Genomic DNA, 15,504 nt, shown 5'->3' with positions numbered 1-15,504 from the left:
AATTAATTTGGAAAGAGTCAAATTGAAAATTTTGGCAAGATATGCTAAGTATGAGTTTTGGATCAACTTCAAACGACCATAACTTTCAGTACATGACGAGTTAGGTGGCCCATAAGATATCAAATAAAAGGTCTTGGAATCCCCTTTCCAACGCTATGGAGTTTGCTAATTTTTGAGTTCGGATGAGGGATATATGATCATTTGAAAATATATCTTTCCAATTAAGGGAAGTTACCCGGATTTAAGAGGGGTATTTTGGTCTTTTCCTTACCCTTTCAGATTTAATCAAAATTTGGTAATACTTAGGGGTCTAAACTGATTTGGTTCAGTTTTACAAATCCTAATTTACGCTGGGGTTTTGAGAGGAGTTCAAAAAGAGGAGAGAAAAGGAGAAAAATCAAGGCGTTCTTCAAGTTTCTTGCAATTCGAAGGTTGTTTCGTCAAGGGTTTGATCCCTAAGAGGTATGTGAGTTCTCATAGTGTTGGGTTCGTTCACCCACACGCCAATTGTGTTATTTTCAGTACAATTCCGTTCTTGAAATCGAAGAAATTGAGTTATTGATGAGTTTTCTTGAAGTTCATTCGAAATATTGATTTATGGGGTTGTTGATGAGTTCTTGAGATTAGTTTTAGTGCTTTGGGTGTAGTTTTGAGTGGATTATCGTATACTAATGTTGGGCATTCGAATCTAAGTGAGTTGGGTAGAAACCATTCGATTCTAGGTAAATTGAGGTTAGAAAACGAGTAAGAAAATTCGTCGGAAAATCTGGGCATGGGGCATCGCGCCACTCAGTGCGCCTCACTTGTGTTCTGTAGTTTGGGGCCTGGCGCCCTACGCTAGCCAGTGCGCCCCAACTACCTTTCAATAGTTTAGGGGCTGGCGCCCAGAGCCACTCAGTGCGTCAGGGTCGCCTATCCCATTTTGTCTTCAGTTGTTTAACCCGTCTGAGTTCCATTAAAGTGTTCCTTCAATCCCTATTGATTCTAAACACTCTAAACTACTTCTAAACATCTAGAAATCATTCATAAAAAAAAAAAAACAATCTTAATCATTCAGTATTCAGATCTGGAGACAACATCCTAGTCATTTAGATATGCGATCATACATCTTAATCTTAACAAAAAAAAATGAAATCTACGCCTTTAAAAAATTGAGAAAATTGGTACGAGGTTCACATTTCCATTTTAAAAAGTTGTTAGCACTCAAAGTGTTTGCTAACATGCAATTATCCGACGATTTAACCAGAATATTTGACTAACTTTGGGATAAAAAAAATGGGATAAGGTAGAAATATCCCCTAAACTATGATCGAAATCTCAGAGACATACATAAACTTAACTAGGGTCCTATTACCCCCTAAACTCATTTTTCATATGTGCACATTTTTTGTGCTGGCGTAACAATTTTAACCACCCAAGTTGACTGTGATTGCACACACTCGCCTACCACATGTGTAAATGTTTTTTAAAAAATAATTATTTTTTTTAAAAAAATTTAATATTTTCTTTATCGTGTATTTAAGTTAAGTTAATACACATATTTTTTTTGTCTTGTATCAAACTTTTTTAACCTTCATTCATTGTTTTTTCTCTTTTATTTTTCTATTGATTTTATTTATTCTTTTTATTTTCTTTGTCTTTCCTTTTGATTTGATTTCAAATTTAATTTCAAATGTCTTGTATATAAATAGGTTTTTTGTTTGAAAGGATATCAAAACAAGTGAAGAAAATCAAATAAAACATAAAAAAAATTAAAGAACACTTTTTAATTATTTTTTAAAAAATACACATAAATTTTAAAAATAATTAAAAGTGAAAAAATAAGAAATTAGTGAAAGAAAAATATAAAAATTTTAAAGTGAGAAAGAATTTAAAATAAATATTTTACAAAGAAAGAAATGAATTATATGGACTAACTAATTATAAAATTACCAATAAAAAAAACACGTGTCCAATTTGTTCACTCATCGCATGTCTTCAAGAGACTATGCACACTTTTCATGTCACGTCAACATTTATGGTGTATTTATTCCATTTAAATTAGTTTGGGGTGGTAATAGGACCCTAGTTAAGTTTAAGCGTCTCTAAAATTTTGGCCACTGTCTAGGGGGTACTTGTAACATCCGACAATTTAAAATGAATATGAAGAAGCTTGAAATTGGAAGTAGTCATTTTTGGAAAAAAATTCAGAATCTGGAAATTCGGCCAAGTGTGGAAATCAGTGAGTTTTTGGCAAACTTTGAGCAGTCATAACTCCTAGCTCAGGATGTTCCAGGAGTAGTTCCAGTTATGTTTGGAAATCCCTTGGAACGATCTTTCCAATGCCACCGAGTTTGCTCGATTCCGAGTTCGTATGAGCGAGTTATGCCCTTTGAAAGTTGGGCAGTTGGCAGGGAGTCCGTCCGGAAATTTAAGGGCATTTTGGTCTTTTCACAAATCATTTCTTTTGAGGTTATATTGTTGTGTTAGGCTGATTGTGGATCATTTTTGTTCCATTTTAAAAGAGTAAGAGTGAGGGTTCTTGAGTGAAGAAGAGAAGAAGAAGAAGAAGTGGGAGCTAGGGTTGTGGATGCAAGACGTTTTCTTCATCAAATTTCTTGGGGAATCTTAGTAAAGGTATGGAAGTTCTTTATCTAGGGCAAGCTATCACCCTAGAGCCAATTTCAAATGGTTTTCAACTTTTTCAAAGTTTGTGAAAAAGCCTAATTTCTACTCAAACTCATGGGTTCTTGCATGAAACGATTTCAAATGATAAGTTATGATATTATTGATGTTTATTTGATGTTTTAAGATGAAAAACTCCATGAATCCATGTATTCTACAAAACCCCAAAATGTGTTTATGAAGTGGGTCTATTTCTATAAATTCAAAGTTGATGGAATTATGTGTAAAATGAATCGTATTGATATCTCTTGTGTTGTTTAATGTTTATTCATGATTAATTGTTGATATTGGGTGAATTAAGGGTGGTAAGCCTTATGAGTGAAGTATTGGTGATTGCTTGGATTTTTGGTGATTTTGGCTATGGCTTTGAATTATGGTAAGAAAGCTTGAACTCTCTTTATTGAATTAATTGTTGTTGGTAGGTTGAATCCACATTTGGTGGAAGTGTTATATCTTGTTCTTGTGTGGTATTATTGTGAATTGTAGCCATGAAGGCATTGGGGAAGTTGTTGCATAATGTTGGAATATTGTATTATTGTGAATTGAGGCCATGAAGGGCATTATATGAGTGTTATTGTATTGTTATATTATTATATATGAATGAGGCTATATGTAAAGTCCTATATGAAGCTATATGTAAAGTTTTATGTGAAGCTATATGTGAAGGTATGATGTGAATGGGTTTTATGTGAAGCTATATGTGAAGGTATGATGTGAATGAGTTTTATGTGATCTTGTGATGATCCTATGTAAAGTGGATAGCATTGTGAGTTAAAGTATGATTTCTCATGATGTATATATGAAATGATGTTGGATTATGAAGTATCCTTAAATGAAAATGTTGTGACTTGGTTGGTAGACTAAAGTGTCCCTTCTTGTTACTTAAAGTCTTGAATGCATGAATGTGTGAAATGGGCAGAACTAAGAAATGGTGCCCTTTCTATAAATGCTAAAAGAGGAATTCTAGGCCAAGACTTGAATCGGCAAAACTAAGAAATAGTGCTCTTTCATAAGTCTAGCTTTCCTAAGTAAATGTAAAACCATGAAATCGGTAGACCTAATGGTGGTAGCCCTTCTCATGTGTGAAATGATGAACCTTGGACCGGCAGGCTTAAGGCACCCTTAATGAAAAATCGGTAGGCCTAAGGCACCCTTCCAGGGGGATTTAATGAGCTATCCTTATGAACCTTGATTGGCCATGACTAAGAAATGGGGCCTTTCTTGGGAAGAGGTACTATGAGTTGGTTGAACTAGAAAAGGAACCTTCTCTAAGTACATATGTGATTGAATACTCTATGGGAAATAAGGCTAGCACCGAGTGGATGTGGTTAGGAAGGTGGCCTAGTTGAGTATGAGATTAGGCACAATGAACTTCCTTGGACATCCCCTAAACCATGTGCCTACATGGGTTGCTTACTAGTTCTACCTTTGGCAAGTAGAACAACTTCCACGGAGTAGGATAGACTCTGGATTCCATACCTAGCTAGTATGGTCTATGTCGGTTATGCCTATTCCCATCATGTGGGATGCGCACTCTAGTTATTGGATAGGTTCTACAACGTGTAGGTAGTTGTATGGGATGCTATCTACACATGGCACGAGTAGGCTTTGAAGATACTAAAGTGAGTTCCCTAAGTCTAACGACTATTATGTGAAAGTCCCCTTATGTGCTTGAATGTCTCCAAAAATGGTTTCTTAAAGAATGTTGGTCTATTGATGTTATGTTGTAAAGGAAATGTCCTTATCTAAGGTAATCTTGATGAACACTTAAGTGTGCTTGAAGAGGTTGTATGGGCGGTCACTTCTTGTCTTACTCAAGTGTGTCTTAAGGTTATATTAGGTAGAGGTCCTATGGTAATGAAATGACATGTGTTCCTTTAAAGTTAAGCATGAGTTGTATATGAATGTATGTTGAGTATGTATGCGGTTGGCTATGGTTTTATATGTGAACATTGACTTAGTATGTTATATTGTAATGGTAAATTTCCTTATCTTTGGTAACCCTTAGGAACACTTAGGTGTATATGAAGAGATTGTATGGGCGGTCACTTCATGTTTCACTTAAGTGTGGTTTTGGGTAACTTGAGATAGAGGTCAAGAAATGATGAAAAGGCTTACTTGTCAATTATGTTCATGTGTTGTACATTGGTACTAGTTGTGCATGATGACTTGTGATATGAAGCATGATAAGTGGTAAGTTCACATTTGGTGGCCTTAGGATGATGCGTTAGTGTGGATGGTGGTATGTGACGCTATCCATACATTGCACAAAGTGTTGTCCAAGGGTTACTTGAGGTGGATGGTTTAAGGTGAAGGAATGGGTTATGTGTGGAGTATGTGCTAAAGTGGTTAATGACTTGTATGTTGGTTATGGTTAGATATTGTGACTCTTATACTTGTATTTTTTTCATGAAGTTTTACCAAATGGCATAAAAGCATGTTTCTCCAATAAACGTCCCTTTTAGCATGTTTTTGCATGGCTTCCATACTTAGTACTTAATTGTGCTAACCCCTTTCTTTCCCTTTTTGACTAAAGTGTATGGATTTAGAGATGGTGACATGTCATGGCTATTTGATAGGTTTCTAAGTGTTGAAGATGAAGACTTGGTGAGTCCTCATATATTCAAGGACAATACCCCATATGTTCTTTTATGTCTTTTTAGTATTGTTTAAGTTGTGTATGGGATTGGTCCCGAATTTTGTACTCTAAAGTATTAGATGGTTTTGAGACATCATGTATAAAGTCTAGAAAGTCTTCCGCTTGCTATTTTTTTTTTTTAATGAAATGTTTTCTTGGTAAAGAAAGTTTTTAATTCCTTATGGTTTTAGTGTCTATGCGATGAATAAATGCTAAGAGGCTTGTATTAGACCTCTTCGAGGTCGAGTACGCCGGTTACGACTAGGGGGTGATCCCGGGTCGTGACAGTACTTGAGCCTTATCCTAAAAAAATGATTAAGTAAAGAAAACATTATGTGATTTATTTATAAAAATTCCACTTAACCAGTTAAAGTAAATTGAGTAAAGTAAATTTCTAGCCAAAATATATTTGAATCATTTTTCAAAAGATAATAACTTAAATTTTTTGAGACAATTAAAGAATTTGACTAAATATTTGAATTAAGTAAATAAAGATAAAAGTTGATAAAATGAAATTCTTTAGATCAAAATAAACCAACACACAAGAAATTAGTTCTTCTATTAGGAAAATTAATTAAATTATCTAAAGTTAAAGTTAGTCGAGACAAATTGCAATCAAATAATCAAAGGACAAATTACTTAACTACACTCATTTACTTACCTTAATATCCATTTATCCCTACTTTTTTCAAAAAATTCAAAAATCCCTTATTTACCTATGTATCCCGCATGTATCCCGTGCACAACGCCATGTATCCCGCTATGTGGAATGTATCAAACGCTATGTATCCCGTGCACAACACTATGTATCCCGCATGTATCCCGTGCACAATGCTATGTATCCCGCTATGTGGAATATATCAAACCTAATGTATCCCGTGCACAACGCTATGTATCCCGCTATGTGGAATGTATCAAACCTAATGTATCCCGTGCACAACGCTATGTATTCCGCAAACATCATTTTTAAGGGATTTTTGGTAAATAGAAAACTATAAAGGATATGATGCTATTTAGTACTTATAATATGTGGTTCCTATAATTTATACATAATCAAAACAGTGAAAGAAATAATAAACTTAGGCCATCTTGACCCAAATTCCCTGCTATCCATATTATTGGACTCAAAGCCCAAATTTGTTGATGAAGATCTGAGGATTTGTGGCCCATTTTTGCCTGTATATTGTGTATACAATGACTGTATATTTATGTATATGATTGTATATCAGATGTATACTGAGTGTATCTTACCCTGCATTTCAACTTATTTTGCTTTCCGATATCTGTAACTAAGGTGTCTTTTCCCTTGGATGAGTGATGAACCTGACTCGAGAAATGTAGCATTTGGGCCTACGGAGCACACTCAAAATGCAAATGGAGAAACAAAGTCCAGAACGAACTCAGAGAGACAGTTTCATACAAATGAATGGTGTATGAACATATTTTGAAAATGACATCTTGCAAGTCAGAGAAGTGAAATAATAAATTAAAGATAGAGAAAAGCATATCTCATAACCCAAAACAGTCAAACAAAGAAGATGTAATTAGTCAAATTCTCAAGTCATGCTCTATGATAAAATTGCAGAATGCATTTGATTAAAATGAGGAATTTTCATTTATAGCCATCAAAAAATAACTTAATTATGTATAATATTTATAGTCTGCTTATTACGATTTATAGCTACATTTAAGAGGGAGGAGGGAGGTGAGCGAGAGAGGGCAGAGAGGCGAACTGTATATGCATATCGGTCGAATTGTATATATATATATATATATATATATATATTTGTCAAATAATTATATATATGTAACTGATATACATATGTATTTGTATATCTGATGAGCGAGATTGGGACAGGGAGGAGAGAGGTAAGAGAGTGGAGAGAGGCGAACTATATATGTATATATGTAATTGGTGTGTGTGTGTATATATATATATATATATATCAGTATATAATGGCGAGCGAGATTAGGAGAGGGAGGAAAGAGGCGAGCCAGAGAGTGTAGAGAGGCTAATTGTATTTGTATATCTGACATATAATTGTATATGTATATGTATAATTTGTATCTGATAATTTGTACTCCCTCTGTCCCTAATTACTTGTCCACTTTTGAATTGACACACATATTAAGAAATCAATTAATGACATAGTGAGTTTATCATTTTACCCCTATTAATTATGAAGTGGATGAAAAATTCTACTTTTTCAAAGTAATTAGTCATTTAATTGAGGGTATAATAGGTAAAACAAAATTGTCCTTTTTTGATTTGTCAAAATGAACAAGTAATTAGGGACAACTATAAAAGGAAAAGTGGACAAGTAATTAGGGACAAAGGGAGTATTTGTATATGTATAAAAGAATAGAGAGGAGAGAGGCGAGAGAGGGGAAGTGACGTAATTACAACTAAAGTAAAGCTTGTGAACCATAATTGATTCAAACTATAGCTATATTAGCTAATTAACTAGTATAAGTTTGCTTATCAACATAATTTTCCCTAAAATAAAAGCACCAAATAGCCCAACAAGGACATATACTCTCAGTTGTTGGATGAAACTTAAGAAAAGAAATTACATCTAGCATTCGAAAATGGACAAGTCGGAGATGTTTCTAGTGATGAACAAGAAAACTTTTTGACATCAAGTCGGAGATGTTTCTAGTGATGAACAAGAAAACCTTTGGCCATCAAAGCATACTTATACAACATTTTGGGTGCGTTTGGTATGAAGGAAAACATTTTCCGAAAAATGTTTTTCAATTTCTTCATAGTTGGTTTTTAAAAAATAATAATTTGGACATGAGGTCCATTTTATTAACGCCTTAAAAAGGCCAATAATTCAAGCATTCAAATAAAGTCACCTGATCGGCCCAAACCAACCCATCAGGTTATACATATAATACCCTATAAAGTAGGGTTTCCTAATTAGTTCACTTAGCTCTTTCCACTTTTCCATCTTCTCCATTTCCTTCTCTCTGACCGCCGCTTGAAGATGTTCATGATGGTGTTCTTCAACACTAAGTTCTTGACTCTTCTTCTTTGGATAATCAACATCCTTCATGACCAACGTTATTTGTATATTGTGACTTGCAGCTTCCAAAAGGTTTTTTTTCCTTTCCCTTATTTTGTCCCCTAATCTCCTCTTTCTAGCTGAACAATTTTTTCTTGCAGGTGTACTCTCCGGTGTAGGTTCATACCGAGCTTGATAGAGAGTGTGAGCCTTGCATTTCAGCTTTGTAGATCTGTGTAAGTACTGTACTGCTCAGACTCTTTATCTTTTTCATCTTTTTTATGAATTAACACCTTGTGTTTTCCAATTGAGGCCGAATAGGAGTAAACCAGTTGGCTCCCGTGCTTTTTTCGTCTCGATTTCTCCGCTGGATGCATGCTTTGGATTCAGATATGGCTCTTTGCCTCTCAACTTTTACTGGTCCCTGTATCACTTTTTGCTGGCTGTCATAGCTTAGGAGTAGTTCCTGTGCAACTTTTTTGCTCCAAAAATAGATAGAATATTCCCTGTATATAATATAGTTGTGGAACCCTGTGGCTTCAATGTTGTAACTAAGCATTTTGACCGTTGTTATTGTTGTATATTCTCCTTGTTTTGATCCTAACTGATGGGACCTTTTGTTTATCAATGTTAAGATTTTTTTTTCCTAAACTTAGAAGTTGATGAAAGTACTGAAATACCATCTTATGCTCTGTATTAATTGTCATATTTGCTATGAAATCTGCTAATTGATTCACTTCTCTAAAAACATGCCAAACATGTACATTTATTTGTTGCATTATTTCCTGAATGTCTTCACTTTCTCAACGATCTCCCATGGAATTCTCCAACTTCCACTAATCATGTTTTTTTAAGGCTAATGAGTGTGTTTCCAGTCTCACTTGCCTTAAGCCATTTTCTAAATAAAATTGTTATGCATTCCACATCGTCGTTACCTCTTCTTCCATATGGGTGGTCTCGCCTATGTTATGAGCCTCCGCATATACAAGATCTCCATTCATGTCCCTTATATAGTACCCATATGAACTCTTCCCTGGATTCCCTTTGCTAGCTCCATCTGTATTGCATGTCACCCACCCTTTTCTTGGTTTCATCCATTTGACCACTTGATAATGTAGTGCTACCCTGTAATTCTGTAAAATCTCCACCATTTGTGGTCAATGGTATGTCTTTCTTTTAATCCATGGAAATTTTGTACTTATGTTGCTTCCAATTGCACATGCAAGTGTACGCGGTCGCACAAGTAATATAATGACTCTTAAAAGAACCAGACTATCGAACTCAAAGAACTTGTCAATTAATTATTCTTACTAAATTATATTAATTCTAATTATTTATTTAAGGGGAGGATTTCAAAAGATGAATATATTAACTAAACTAAAAATAAAGATAAAATAACTAAAAATAATAATTAACTAAGAAAAGATAGATGTTTACACAATTAATGAATGAATCGATATAGGATTATAATTTAACTAACAATTATGTTTAGTATCAATTTCATCAACTTATTTGATTATCTAGTTATTGATTCACAGGGTTAAATGTATGATTATGGTCTCCCGACCTCTAATCGCCTACGATAAATGACAACCTAACTACATCATTGAGCGGGGATAGGTTGGACCAAGTATCGAGCATTACGATTTCTTCCAGTATAGTGACCAAGCATGATTTCTAGGTATATCCCTATCCTAGATACAAATTAACCCTAATTATTAAGAGAAAATCATGATCCTTATATTCCACGTTCTATCCTCTTATTCCTCTCCCAAGTTCAATTCAGACAATATGTTTATTTCAATGGTGATCAAACATCAAAATAGTAACCACAAGAATTTAAGAACAACTAATATGATAAGCAAATCATGTTGAATCAAAATCATTAAACAATCATATTGTAAGTAAATATAATCCAAGAACGAGAAGTTTAACTTCATATAGACATAGAGCAATCACAACCCATTATTCAAAGAAAAGATAAAGAAAAGATAAAACCCTAAATCAAAAGTTATTTTCTACACTCATCCTTCTCCCTCAATAATTATTCTTATGGACTATTTATAGATGCAGGAAATCCTGAATTAAATAATAGAGTCAAAACAAATTAGGAAATCAAAACCAGAAGGAATTAGAATTCCGCTTGAATTGTGTTCGTCCGCCGCCTTCATAATTGGAGTTCTTGAGATGCTGCCACGTGGCACAACTCATATGTGTAGTTATTTACTTTCTCGCCAAACTTCTGCATATATATAAATATTAATAAAATATTCACTTTAATCTATTAAACTGCCTGCTTGATTTCCTTCTTCAACCTTCCATCTTTAATTCATTTTTAGCTCTAAACTTCTTCATTTTTCCACCAATTTAATTCTACAAATAAAATACACTATTAAGCACAATTCATAAAATTCAAGTTCAAAAAGGATATATATAAATACTAAATGTGAGGCAAATAATGATTAAAAATATGTATTTTGGCCTCACATCACTACCCCACATTTAGATTTTGCTCATCCTCGAGCAAACATTAAAGCTCATTGATACAAACAATAAGGCCATATACAAATTTCAAACCTCAAGTACACTTCTCGATTATTACGCAAGATATACAGATAACCATCAAACCTCTAACCTCCTAACCTCAAGAAAAGACTCTGAACTCATCAAATTTAAGCTTGCTCGCCTACTCTCATCAAAGAAAGCTAATAAATCACCTATCTATCATGAAACAAGTGCCCTCACAAAAAGAAATAGTCCACACACTCAATTCAAAAGATTGAATATAAATTAATGACTTAACATTAAAGAACAACTCACACTCAGAAATAAAATTCACATGTATGCACAAAGAACCATAGGCTTGCCTATTATGTACATCTCTACTAATTAAGCATGCTTGAATAGAATCAAATAGGACTTTAAACGGATTGTAATGTAGGCTAGGGGACAGGTAGAAAAACTATATAATATCGACTTACACTTCCTAAAGCACTTTGCAATTTTAGACTTCATCACCCGTTATTTTCTTCTCTTTATTTTCAGCCCTCTCTTCAACATTATTTCACAAGTAATTCCCATCATCTCAAGAATGTTTCAATCATTTTTTTTTCTTTATTTATATATATATATATATGCCTTTTCACTAGCCACCCTCAATTGAGGTCACAATATCCTTGGTAGGACCAGGGCCAATGTTTGAGCATACTTTTGATTTAGCCATCCTCAATTAAGTTGAGGTGCACATTGTTCATTAAGGACCAGGGCCAAAACAAAGTTTTTCTCTACTTTTATTTTCCACACAATATAGCGTAACCAATTTTTTTTTTATCATGTCACATTCTTTCAAAGAGGGTTTTTTAATCACTTTGTGGCTATCATTGATTACCTTTTCACTCAACCATCCGTTTTTCTCAAAATTGATAATTAGAATAAGTCTATGCTATAATGCTCAAGGAAGCAATGTGCAAAAACTAGATATTCAACAAAATAGTCAAGGGAAAAATATGGCTACCAACAAAAGGCTACAGGCTCGAAAAAGGCCAACTAGTGATAAAATATCTGAAAAGGCTAAATTTTACCAGACAAATCAAAGAAAGACTATTATCATCTCCTAAACAAAGCAACACTTTTTATTTCGCTTAAATAACATACAGGTCAAGTTCTAGACTAAGATGCAAAATATGGAATAAACAAAATCTTACCACACATGGCACAAGTATCAATCAAGATGAATCAATTCCACTTCTAAGAGAGACATGATCATAAAAAACTACAAAATAAAAGAAGTTATATACAAAGTCACAACCATGAACCTAGATGTCAAAGAGTTTACAATTTCACTAGCAATCAGGCATTCACAAGAAAGTACTACTCAAAATTAGGCCCAAATAGTAAGTATCACATAACTCAAAAGGGTCTTTTCTTTTTTCTCCAAAAAAATAAAAATAAAAATAAAAATAAAAGACACTCGGTTCAAAGGGACTATCCTTAGGAAAAGAACCGAAAACAAAAGCCAAGGAACCCATCCTAAAAAAGAAAAGACTCAATAAAACGGTAAAAACTAGGAATTCATTCCTCCACCCCACACTTAGAACATGGCACTGTCCCCAGTGCAACAACATAGGCTAATGAGTGAGAGAAAAAAATATTTTTGGGTTGGGCTAAGTGTGCTCCAACTTACGAAAAAAACTTTTTTCTTGTACTAGGTTCGATACGCGGACAGGATACAGACTTCACTCTCTGGAATTTTTTATTTTTTATTTAAAAAAAAAACTATATTAAACAAATCTAACGCACACTTCACCTTAACCAAAATATGCAGAAGAATTCACACCCCACACTTGAAAAGATGCTATGTCTCCAAAACATCACTTAAAATTTTAAAACAAGGGTTAGGAAAACTCCCTGGGGCCTCTAGGCCTAGCTTATAGCATGTTCTCTTAATTTTCATCAAAGGTCGTCACCCCACACTTAAGCTCAAACGTGCTCCTTAACTCCAAATTTCAGATGCTCAGACTTCTCCAAAACCTGTAAAAATTTCACAAAAAAATGACACTAAAAAAATAAAATAAAAAATAAGAAATTACACTATAAATTGGGTTGCCTCCCAATAAGCGCCTAATTTAACGTCGCGGCACGACATAAGTAAGTTCACCACTTTTCTTTCCATTTTGAACTTATGAATTGTACCCGTAACTTTACATCTATTTTTCTGCTCCTCTCCAGGGGTGGTATAAAAATAAAAGAACCAAGTAATATATGTCGCATCTTGCATTTCTTGGCCCTTATGTGAGGAATATTTGTTTGTCTACGTGGACTAGAAAACCTTAGGATGTAGGGGCCTTGTTCCTCATCTATACAATTCTCCACTAATTCAGATGAATCGAATAATACATCAGCATCTAAACATAATGTTGAAAAGTGATTTGAATGCGGTCCAATACGTCCCTCTTCCAAACTTACAGCAATTGCAACATGCTCAGTTTTATACTCTTTCCCAAATGTAGCATCTTCAAGAAAAGTCTGATTGCATTGCATCTCCTCCCGTTTTAGATCATCAATTTGACTTCTGAGTGACTTTTCAGTGTCACAAAACTCATAATTGAATTGTTGAGCGTCAAACGCAGCAACCTTTGCATTCAATTCATTACTTAAGTTCTGAATATGCAACAAAAACATATTAACATCTTGAAAGTGCTTCGTTTTTCTATCTATAAGGTGTGACATCACATATATGATTCTCCTACGACGCTTTTCATATTCCTCTATTAATTTCCTGCAAGATTTCATACTATCAAAGGAACAAAGATTATTAGCATCATCATGTGAGGGTTTTGGTGTAGGGTAGCAACACACGGTGCAACCGACCCACAACCCCCTACAAAATTCACATGATAGAGATGGTGCACACAATTCTCCCTCGGGAATATAATTACATTGTAGCCAAAAGCGAGCTCTTTTGCAATAAGGACAAGGTCTTACCGCTTGTGAATATTAATCCTCATTCCCGTTCATCCCACAAAAAGTATTAATTAGTAGAAAAAAATATGTATCAAAATAAATAAACAAATAAAAAGAAAAAGTATAGCGTACAAGAATAGTTAATTTCTAAGTCCCCGGCAGCTGCGCTAAAAACTTGTTGCTTCCAATTGCACACGCAAGTGTACGCGGTCGCACAAGTAATATAATGGCTCTTAAAAGAACCAGACTATCGAACCCAAAGGACTTGTCAATTAACTATTTAATAATTATACTAATTCTAATTATTTATTTAAGGGGAGGATCTCAAAAGATGAATATATTAACTAAACTAAAAATAAAGATAAAATAACTAAAAATCAATTAACTAAGAAAAGATAGATGTTTACACAATGAATGAATGAATCAATCTAGGATTATAATTTAACTAACAATCATGTTTAGCATCAATTTCATCAACTTATTTGATTATCTAGTTATTGATTCACAGGGTTAAATGTATGATCATGGTCTCCCGACCTCCAATCGCCTACGATAAATAGCACCCTAACTACATCGTTAAGCGGGGATATGATGGATTAAGTACCGAGCATTAAGATTTCTTCATGTATAGTGACCAAACATGGTTTCTAGGTATATTCCTATCCTAGATACACATTAACCCTAATTATTAAGAGAAAATCATGCTCCTTATATTCCACGTTCTATCCTCTTATTCCTCTCCCGAGTTCAATTCGAACAATATGTTTATTTCAATGGTAATCAAGCATCAAAATAGTAATCACAAGAATATAAGAACAACTAATATGATAAACAAATCATGTTGAATCAAAATCACTAAACAATCATATTGTAAGTAAATATAATCCAAGAACGAGAAGTTTACCTCCACATAGACATAGAGCAATTACAACCCATCATTCAAAGAAAAGATGTAAAATAAATAAAAGAGAAAGAAAAAAATAAAACCCTAAATCAAAAGTTATTTTCTACATTCATCTTTCTCCCTCAATAATTATTTTTATAGACTATTTATAGATGTAAAAAATCCTGAACTAAATAATAGAGTCCAAAACAAATTAAGAACTCAAAATCAAAGGAATTAGAATTCCGCTTGAACTATGTTCGTCCGCCGCCTTCATAATTGGAGTTCTTGAGATGCTGCCACATGGCACAACTCATATGTGCAGTTCTTTACTTTCTCGCCAAACTTCTACATAGATATAGATATATATATATATATTAATAAAATATTCACTTTAATCTATTAAGTTGCTTGCTTGATTTCCTTCTTCAACCTTTCATCTTTAATTCGTTTTTAGCTCCAAACTTCTTTATTTTTCCATCAATTTAATTCTACAAATAAATACACTATTAAGCACAATTCATAAAATCCAAGCTCCAATAAATGTGAGGCAAATAATGATTAAAAATATGTATTTTGGCCTCATATCACCTTACTAAATGATTTATTATCAATTGACACTAATAATACATTTTGTTGTAAGTTATTTCTTTTCGATGCTTTTTAGAATTTCTTCGCTTCCACAATTCCCACATAATGACTGCTGGAACAACTTTCAGGATTTGTTCTAACTTGTTTGACGCCTTGTGTTCCCACCATTTGAAAATGAGTTGTTGTAAATTCAACTCATTTATAATTAAACATGCACATGAAGCAAACTGCTTCCATAGCTTTTGGGCTATGGGATC

This window comes from Solanum verrucosum, unplaced genomic scaffold, assembly GCF_900185275.1.
Source record: "Solanum verrucosum unplaced genomic scaffold, falcon-dt-bn FXZP01000207.1, whole genome shotgun sequence".
NCBI lineage: Eukaryota > Viridiplantae > Streptophyta > Magnoliopsida > Solanales > Solanaceae > Solanum > Solanum verrucosum.
The sequence above is the reverse complement of the archived record's forward strand: the minus strand, read 5'-3'. Positions refer to the sequence as shown.